Source organism: Macaca nemestrina, chromosome 18 (assembly GCF_043159975.1).
Source record: "Macaca nemestrina isolate mMacNem1 chromosome 18, mMacNem.hap1, whole genome shotgun sequence".
Lineage (NCBI taxonomy): Eukaryota > Metazoa > Chordata > Mammalia > Primates > Cercopithecidae > Macaca > Macaca nemestrina.
The window spans coordinates 57,215,481-57,225,659 of record NC_092142.1 but is presented as its reverse complement, the minus strand read 5'-3'; the positions used below and the strand labels follow the sequence as shown (position 1 = coordinate 57,225,659).

Here is a 10,179-nt window from a genome sequence, read left to right as displayed (position 1 = left end):
GCCTCAAGCAATCCTCCCACCTCACCCTCCTAAAGGGCTTTGATTATAGGTGGGAGCCACCTCGCCCAGCCGATGTTTTCTTAAAGCTAGAAGGATAAGGGGGAGGAAAAAGGCTCAGTAAAGGCGGGAAGGTCAAGGGCTACCTGCCAGGTGGAGGTCTGTTTTGATGCCACCTCTCTTCATATGTGCTTGGGAGGTGGCCTGAAAATGTGGCCCTGAAAACCCTTGTGACCTGGAGGGAGAAAGTGATCAAGCTTTCCCAGGAAAGGGACAGGAGTGTCATCCTCACCCAGGGAACTCTTCCCCTCTAGAAATATGGTTAGAGAGAGTATGGGGGTGGGTGAACTGTGTGATTCTGGACTTTGGGTGGTGATGTGGAGGAAGGCTTTGTGGAGGAAGGACTAGGAGGTGTGGCACCAGACTGTGGGGGGAAGGTGGAGTGAATCAAGAGGTCCAGGCTTGGGACAGCCAGTTGTTGGGTAAGCAGGAGCACGTGATTTCTTCCCATCAATTTCCAGGCTGCAGCCCCAGTCTTGGAGGCGGGTGCCAGCGACAGGTGGGCCAGGTTGGGGTGCTGGGGTAGGAGAGGCTGTACCCTCCAGACCCCCTCTTTCACCTTCTCCAGTTCCGGGGGCAGAGGAACTTGTTCCAGAAGACAGGGCAGCACTAGACGCGGGAGCAGAGCAGGCTCCTCACCCCATGCCGCGGCCACCTGCTCCAGCTCCGTGGGCTTGGGGCTGTGGGTGGGGGGTTCTCTCCTTCTGTCCCCAGCTCTAATCCCTTGCAGCTGTCGTCCTTCTGGGGAAGACAGTTGTGTCAGAATGGAGGGGAGTAGTTATTTTGAGTTGACCACTAGCTTCCAACTGGGACACATGGATGGCCTTGTCGGGCCCAACAGTGGGGTGAGCCTGAAGAGGGCAGCCCACACGGCCACAGGGGGCGCTGGGGAGCAGGATGGCGCCCTGGCTGCAATGCGGGCTGCAGAGGATAGAGATGGGCCAGGGAGGCCAGAGGCCAGAGGTGGGGGTTGCAGGAAATAGAGCTGGTGTCTTGAGCATGGGATGGTAAAGTGGGCACAGCTCCTGGCACTGGCCCCTGTGCCACTGGCAACAGTGAAGAAGGAAAAGAGGTCCCTGAGACTGAGGCTGGGCTGCTGGGGGAGGGTGGTGTCTCTCCTCGTAAAGGGCTGGCTAGGCAAGGGTGGTGATTGTCCCCCTCTTCCAGGCAGGCCCTGCCCAACACCTTCTTCAGTCCAGAAGGCAGGCTGAATGGAGGCCTTCCACCTCCGATGGTGCAGGATCATTGCAGGGCAATGAACCAATGGATGTGCCCTTCTGAGTGGGAAAAACCAAGTGGCTCAGTGGCTCAGCCATTCCCTTCAGGATGTGATGACTTGGACTAAACCTGGCTCCGGTGCTTACCAACCTGAGCCCTGCGACCTGAGGATGTGACACTAACCTCACTGTACTTTCCCATTTCACAGAAATGGGAATAACAGCCACGTGCAGCTTCCTAGGGCATGGTGGGGATTCACTGATAGCAGATGGAATGGGCTTGAGGCAGGACTCAGCCCACGGTGAGTGTTGTCATGGTAACCATCGTTGACATTGTCTTAGGGTCCTCATGTGGTCCTCGTGGTTGGCCTCCTTCTTGGGCCCCCGACTGTGTCTCTGTTGCATAGAAGGGTTTTGTGGCGAGGAGAGGAGAAATGAAGAAATCTTTACCAGGCAGGAAGACTGAGGCTCCTAGAAACGTGGGGAGGACAGAAGAGTCTCCTGGACTGTCTGCCCCGGGAGGGCAGGGCTCCATCTGTTTCTTCCCTGCTGGATCCCCTGCCCCGAGGACTGTGCCTGGCACAGGGATGAAAGAATGAGTGGATTTCTGAGTGAATCACCCTGGGGTATGGACCTGCCCTGGGCTGCTGGGTGAAGATGATTGCAAGATGATCTCCTGGGCCGGCCAGTGCCAGGCCATGGCTGTCGGATTCCTCTCTCTGGAATTTGAAGAGGAAAATAGAGAGTGAAGAGGTGAGCTGCAGGGGCTCTGGAGCAGAAGTGAGAAAGAGTCTGACGAGCAGAGGGTGGAGTTGGCCCTTCCAAGGGGAGACCACAGTCAGGGTGACAGTGGCAGCTCCTGCCCCTCTCAGTCTCCCTTCCAGCTCCCCAGCACCTGGAGTGGCCAGAGGAGGGAGTGGGAGAGGAGGGGGTTGCCCCTGCTGTCATCTTGGAGCCCCTCCACCGTGAGTGCTGCCCATTCCTTCTTGTTCACTGGTTCCCTCAGTGAGCAAACAGTGAGCCACTGCTGTGTACCGGCTGTGCTGCTGGGATCTGGGGCTGAGCCATGGGCCCTGCAAGTAGTTTCCTGTTGAATGGGAGTCCAGAGAGGGGCTTGTAACCCCACCTTCGTGGGGGTGGGTGGGAGGAAAGAGGGAGCACTTCTCGGAGGAAGCCATGTCTACTGTCTGCACTGAGAGCTGAGGGGTGGGTACAAGCTGACCAGGGAAAGGAGAAGAAACACATTTCTAGGCAAAAGAAACAGCATGGACAAAGGCCTGGAGGGGCCGGACACTGTGGCTTGTGCCTTTAATCCTGGCACTTTGGGAGGCCAAAGCAGGTGGATCTCTCCAGTCCAGGAGTTCAAGACCAGCCTCGGCAACATGGTGAAACCCCATCTCTACAAAAAATAAAATAATTAGCTGGGTGTGGTGGCACACCTGTAGTCCGAGCTATTTGGAAGGCTGAGGAGGGAAGATCACTTGAGCTTGGGAGGTCAAGGCTGCATAAGCAGTGATCATGCCACTGCACCCCAGCCTTGGTGACAGAGCAAGACTCTGTCTCAAAAAAAAAAAAAAAAAAAAAAAAAGAAAAGAAAAAGAAAGAAAGAAAAGAAAAGAAAGAGAGAGAAAAGGCCTGGAGCTGGAGAGGCTGGAGAGAGCCTGGCCAGTTTGAGGGAACTGCAAGAAGTTCCTATGGCTGGAGCAAGGGGTGCGTGGGGGTTAGAGAGAGATCGGATGAAACGGGGCAATGAATGGTGTCCCCACTCTGGGGTCAGAGCCTGCCTGTGCCAGAGGGTTCAACCCAGCAGCCCAGGGGTCAGATGCGCCTGAGTGAGTTGTCTTCAGAGCAGAGCCAAGAGCCAGGCCTTGGGGCCAGGCTAAGCTGGGCCCCATCTCCAGCCCTGCCACTAGCTGGCCGTGCGGCCCCAGGCAGCTCAGTGCTGCCCCCGGGGGCGATTTCCCCATCTGCACCGGGAAGGGACTGCCTTGCTGTTCTCTGATGCCCTGTCCTTGGCTCAGAGGGGCCCTTTGGGCACTGTGGGGGCTGCCGGGGGATGGGGCGGCAGGATGGAGGGGGCCATGCCAAGTAGTCTGAGAGAAAGGGGTAGGTGGCCCCCAAGGGGGCACCAAGCTTGGCCTTTGTAAGGAAATCCCCTTTTCGAGGGGCCAGTGCAGTCCCGCTGGCTGCTGTCAGCATCATGCTAGACCCTTCCATAGGCTTGAGAGAGATGAATACCACATGGCTCCTGGCCCGGGTGGCTTTGCTGTTCCCCCGGGAGACCCTCCCCACCCATGGAGGAGGACCTGGGCCCCTGCCTGGCTTTTCAGGGGAGGCTGACTCATGGCCTTGGCGGCCCCTCGCTCAGCCTTTTCCTCCAGCTTTGGGGGAGTGGGGCAGGGGTGAGCTCTTTTCTGGCACTCCCATTCCTCATTTCCTGCCGGCTTCCAGCCTTGGCAGCGGGGCAGGGGTGACATTTATGCCTGCAGCTTTGCAGCTCAGGTCTTGGGGGCCCCTTCCTGTACATTGTTACCTGTTCCTCAAAGATGCACCTGCTGGACAGGTGGCACTGCCCTATTTGACAGGTGAGGTGCTGAGATTGCAGAGAGTCAAAGCCTGGCCTGCTGGCACAAAGCTTGGTAGTGTCAGGCTTGCAGGGGTGAGGTTGGGGACGGATGTGGCTGCTCTCCTGTTCTCCTAGGAAGGCAGGGTTGCAGGCTGGGCTCTGCCTGAGGACCTGGGGTTGGGATCCTTTCACCCTGCAAGGGAGGGATTGGGTGGTCCTGAACTTCAGAGCTGCCTCTGATAGGCATCTTTGGGAACATTCCCTAAGGGACAAGCCCTTCTCTCTTTGGAGCCTAGCCAGGCAGGGGTCATGGTGTGTGTGGGTGGCTGTCACCAGGGAGGTAGGAAGCACATTGGTGAAAGCCATGTGGGGGGAGGGGGGCAGACAGCCCCGAATCTGATCCCAATTCTAGCTCCTTCTCACTGTGTAACTTGGGAAACATCCTTCAGTTCCCAGAGCCTTCATCTGTAAAGGAATCATTGTGCCTCCGTCTCAGGGTGGGAGAAGGGATTAATTAAAGGAAATGATCTATTTGTTCATTCAGACAAATGTTCACTGGATGTCAGGCCCTGGGATGTGAAATAAGTGAATGGAATTTCCCTCACTGAACTTCTAGATGGGGGATGAGGGGCCAGGCATGATCTATGACATGGTAGGCTGGAAGGTGACAGGGCAAAGGAAAGAGCCAGGAGGGGGCATCGAATGGGGAATGGGCTGAGTAGGCCCCTTTGAGAAAGTAATGAGCAACTCCAACATCTCAGAGAATAGCATTCTAAGTAGAAGAAACAGCATTTGCAAAGTCCCTGGGAGTGGGCATGTGCCAGTTGATTCAAGAAAGAGAAAATATCCATTGCAGTGGCACATGCCTGTAGTCCCTGCTACTCAGGAGGCTGGAGTGGGAGGATCACTTGAGCCTGCGAATTCGAGGCTGCAGTGAGCTGTGATTGTGCCACTGCACTCCAGTAAGACTCTGTCTCTTAAAACAAAAACAAACAGCGTGGCTGAACGTGGTGGCTCATGCCTGTAATCCCAGCACTTTGGGAGGCTGAGGTGGGAGGAATGGTTGAGCTCAGGAGTTCAAGACCAGCCTGGGCAACATAGGGAGCCCCCATCTTTAGAAAAACAAACAAACAACGAAACATAGTGAGTGAGGGGAGAGTAGGTGACAAGGAGGTGGGGTGGGCATCGCCTCCTGTGTGACCAATTCCACAAGGAACCCACTCTGCAGTAGCTGCTGAGAGACCAGGGCCAGTTTGGACCCAGGCAGCAGCAAGTCTAACCTCACTCCTACATGCTGTGGGGGGCGTGTCCTCTCTCATTTCCTGCCGTCAGATGGCCTCTTCCTCAGGTCTTAAGGCTCGGAGGCCTCCCCAGCCATGCCCTGTGACCTCACCCGGACAGAGCCCCCCAGCTGGCTGCCGCCACCCCCCACTTGGGGAGGACTCTGTGTCAGCCCTGGCCAGACTCGGGGAGCCTCACAAAGAGTCCTTTCAACAGAGGTCATCCTGGGGGGACCAGGAGGGGAGCGGTGCCCTTCTGCCTGCGGGCATAAAGACCCCCTTTCTCTTCTGCAGCATCGGCTCCTTCTGGCAGGGGAAGGGGCCGAGTACAGGGAGATTATCATCCTTCTCTTTCAGTGTATGGGCAAGATGGTCCAAACAACGGCAGAGACTACAGGCTGCCGGCCTCGGACTGCCCTCGGAGTGGCCCGACCAGCAGCGGTGCTTCCGCCTCAGGGAGTGCCTCACAGCAAACAGCCCAGCACCCGTGGGTCTAGGGGTACCTGCCTAGGATCCCGGGACAGGAGAGAAGCCTCCCCAGCCGAGGTGTGAAGGGGTTGGGCTTGTAATGTCAGAGACCTCCCCAGCTCTGCTCTTCTGGGGTTCCACATCCGTGGCCGCTTCTTGGCTCTATTAGGGATTCCTCCTAGCCAGTCTTTACCTGGATTTTTAAATTTTTATTTATTTATTTATTTTTAGAGACAGGGTCTCTGTCTGTTGCCCAGGCTGGATCATAGCTTACTGCAACCTCCACCTCCCGGGCTCAAGCGATCCTTCTACCTCACCCTCCCAAGAAGCTGGAACTATAGGTGTGTACCAGCACAAACAGTTAATTTTTTTTTTCTTTTTTCTTTTTGGTAGGAATGAGGCTTGCTATGTTGCCCAGGCGGGACCCGAACTCCTGGCCTCAAGTGATCTTCCTGCCTCAGCCTCCCAAAGCGCTGAGGTTGCAGGCATGAGTCACCGAGCCTGGCCTTTACTTGGATTTCTTACTCCTAACCTGGGTCAAGTCCCTCACATTGAAGTGTGACGTTCTGTGCTGGACAGGGACCTGCCCTTGGAGGGAAGCGGGCAGGAAACGGGGAGCACAGAGGGACAACTCAGGGGCTATGGAGTGGGGGAGCTCCTGGTCCGCCGAGTTGCCTGGGACAGAGTGTGTGCCTATGCCGGGGGTGAGAGGAGGGACAGGGCTTCCCAGGCAGAGCAGGCAGCACGTGCAGAGGCCTGGGGAGACCAGGCCTACCACAGACGTGCGGGAGTGGTGCGGGTGCTTGGCTGGGTGGGGATGGGCCAACAGGTCTTGCTCCAGAGCAGGGGCTTCATCCAGAAAGCACCAGGCCCTCACCCACGGTCCCATGTTAGCCCTTAGGAGGCAATTTTTGGAGAAGGTGGAAGTCAGGAGCAGGGACAGAAAGAGAGTAGCCAGCAGGGACCTGGCGAAGGTGAGGAGGTGGACGAGCCTGGCCAGTAATGGGCCCAAGGGTTGAGTCGACTGACCAGCTCAGCATGAACCCTGGGTTCTGACTTGAGCAATGGAGGGGTCTGGAGGAGTCACCAATGGGACTGGGAGCACTTGGGGAGGAGCAGGGTGGCTGGGGGCAGTCTGAGGAGCTGGTGGAACAACTTGGGGAGATGCCTACAGGATGGGTATGAGGCTAGGAGTGCTGAAGAGCTTGAGGAGAGAGTGGGATGAGGGGACGAGGGTGGGAGGAAAGGAGGAGGAAAAGTAAAGGGAGATGGAGGAAAGGGGAAAGAGAGAGAGAGAGAGAAGAGAGAAGGGAGCAGGAAAGCAAAGGAGAGGTTGAGCACAGTGGCTCACGTCTGTAATCCCAGCACTTTGGGAGGCCGAGGCGGGCAGATCATGAGGTCAGGAGTTTGAGACCAGCCTGCCCAACGTAATGAAACCTCATCTCTACTAAAATTACAAAACTTAGCCGGGCATGGTGGTGCACACCTGTAATCCCACCTACTTAGAAGGTTGAGGCAGGATAATTGCCTGAACCTGGGAGGCGGAGGTTGCAGTGAGGCCTGAGATTGCAACGTTGCACTCCAGCCTAGGCGACAGAGCAAGACTCTGACTCAAAAAAAAAAAAAAAAAAAAGGAGAAAGTGAAGGAAAGTGAGGCCAGGCACGGTGGCTCACACCTATAATCCCAGCACTTTGGGAGGCCAAGGAGGGCAGATCACGAGGTCAGGAGTTTGAGACCAGGCTAGCTGATGTGGTAAAACCCTGTCTCTACTAAAAATACAAAAACTAGCTGGGTGTGATGGCGGGAGTCTGTAGTCCCAGCTACTCGGGAGGCTGAGGCAGGAGAATCGCTTGAACCCAGAAGGCGGAGCTTGCAGTGAGCCAAGATCGGGCCACCGCACTCCAGCCTGGGCGACAGAGCGAGACTCGAGATTTTGTCTCAAAAAGAAAAAAAAAAAAAAAAAAAAAGAAAGAAAAGAAAGCAAAGAGGAAAGTGAAAGTGAGAACCCTGGAGCTGTGCACTGTGGCCCCTGCTTTCTGCGTGAGAGGAAAAGATGCTAGAACCACAGGAGAAGGGCGTGATTGACCTACCAGATTACGAGCATGTAGAAGATGAAGCTTTTCGTCCTTTCCCACCTGCAGTCTCTCCAGACAGACAAGATGATGAAGAGGCGGAACCTGATGAAGAGTCAGGAAGTGGAGCACCTGTTCCTGTACCTCCAAAGAGAACAGTTAAAAGAAATATACCCAAGCTGGATGCTAGAGATTAATTTCAGAGAGAGGACTTCCAGCCTTAAGGCATGTATTTGATAAGGCAAAATTCAAAGGTAAAGGTCATGAGGCTGAAGATTTGAAGACCCTAATCAGACACATGGAACACTGGGCACGTAGGCTATTCCCTAAACTGCAGTTTGAGGATTGTATTGACAGAGTTGAATACCTGGGAAATGAAAAAGAAGTTCAGACTTATTTAAAACAAATTCGACTTGATCTCCCTATTTTACCTGAAGATTTTATTAGCAATAACGATGAAGTTGTGGAAAATAATGGACATGATATAACTGCTACTGAATTAGATCCCTTTCTGACAAAGTCATCTGAAAGTGAGATGTTTGCTTCTGAGTCAAGTAGAAGCCTAACAGAAGAGGACAACAAAAAATTGAGAGAAATAAACAACTGGCCTTAGAAAGAAGGCAGGCAAAGCTGCTAAGTAATAGTCAGTCCCTAGGAAATGATATGTTAATGAATACACCCAGGGCATAGACAGTTGAGGTTAATACTGATGAGGATCAAAAGGAGGAGTCAACTGGATTAAGGGAAGACATGCTAGACATTCCATATAATGATGCTCCTGCTAATACTTCAAATGAAGAGGAGGAATTAAAATTAGAGGAAACACTCCTAGATTAGTCTTTCACAAATGTGCAACAGTAACTTGATTCTTCATCCAGAAATGTTACTGAATTGCTACATAAGTTTCCATTAAGATAAAATGTATCTGTTAACTCATCATCCTGCAAGCTTGGTGTTACTATGGTTTTTTTTTTGGTTGTAGTTTTTTGTTTGTTTGTTTGTTTCTGAGTTGGAGTTTCACTCTTGTTGCCCAGGCTGGAGTGAAATGGTACCATCTCTGCTCACTGCAGCTTCCACCTCCCTGGTTCAAGCGATTCTCCTACCTCAGTCTCCTGAGTAGCTAGGATTACAGGCATCTGCCACCATGCCTGGCTAATTTTTTGTATTTTTAATAAAGATGGGGTTTTACCATGCTGGCCAGGCTGGTCTTGAACTCCTGACCTCAGGTGATCCACCCACCTCAGCCTCCCAAACATCTGGGATTACAGGCATGAGCCACTGTGCCTGGCCATATTTTTTTCTTCTTTGAGTGAAAATCCTTAGGTAGTAAAATTTTTACAGATTCTTGTTTAAAATCTGGTATTTATTTATACTTATTTTTGTCACTTTAGATAGATCTATTCTCTTTAGTGTTTGTTTTTGTATAGATAAGACTTTAGGGCCGGGTGCAGTGGCTCATGCCTGTAATCCCAACACTTTGGGAGGCTGAGGCAGGCGGATCACTAGGTTAGGAGATCAAGACCATACTGGCTAACACGGTGAAACCCGTCTCTACTAAAAATACAAAAAATTAGCCAGGCATGGTGGCGGGCGCCTGTAGTTACAGCTACTCGGGAGGCTGAGGCAGGAGAATGGCGTGAACCTGGGAGGCGGAGCTTGCAGTGAGCCGAGATCATGCCATTGCACTCCAGCCTGGGCAACAGAGCGAGACTCTGTCTCAAAAAAGAAAAATAATAAAATAAAATAAAATAAAATGAGTAGTAGGTAATAAGCAGTTTCTGCGGTTGATCTATCATTGAATGCCTTGTTTTCACTAAGTTGGAGGTTTTGTTTGTTTAGATGGAGTTTCACTCTGTTGCCCAAGCTGGAGTGCAGTGGTGAAATTTCAGCTCACTGCAACCTCTGCCTCTTGGGTTGAAGAGATTCTCCTGCCTCAGCTTCCGGAGTAGCTGGGATTATAAGCATGAGCCACCACGCCCAGCTACTTTTTTTTTTATTTTATTATTATTATATTTCAAGTTCTAGGGTACACGTGCACAATGTGCATGTTCGTTACGTATGTATACATGTGTCATGTTGGTGTGCTGCACCCATTAACTCATCATTTACATTAGGTATATCTCCTAATGCTATCCCTTCCCCTTCCCCCGACCCCACAACAGGCCCTGGTGTGTAATGTTCCCCATGCTGTGTCCAAGTGTTCTCATTGTTCAGTTCCCACCTATGAGTGAGAACATGCAGTGTTTGGTTTTCTGTCCTTGTGATAGTTTGCTCAGACTGATGGTTTCCAGGTTTATCCATGCCCCTACAAAAGACATGAACTCATCCTTTTTTATGGCTGCATAGTATTCCATGGTGTGTATGTGCCACATTTTCTTGATCCAGTCTACCATTGATGGATATTTGGGTTGGTTCCAAGTCTTTGCTATTGTGAATAGTGCCGCATTAAACATACATGTGCATGTGTCTTTATAGCAGCATGATTTATAATCCTTTGGGTATATACCCAGTAATGGGA

General features: G+C 52.5%; 1 pseudogene; it reads left to right on the top strand.

The window, feature by feature from the left end:
• Positions 1-7,642: 7,642 nt before the first annotated feature.
• Positions 7,643-8,579, top strand: LOC105491562 (TIMELESS-interacting protein pseudogene; annotated as a pseudogene).
• The last annotated feature ends 1,600 nt before the right edge of the window (positions 8,580-10,179 follow it).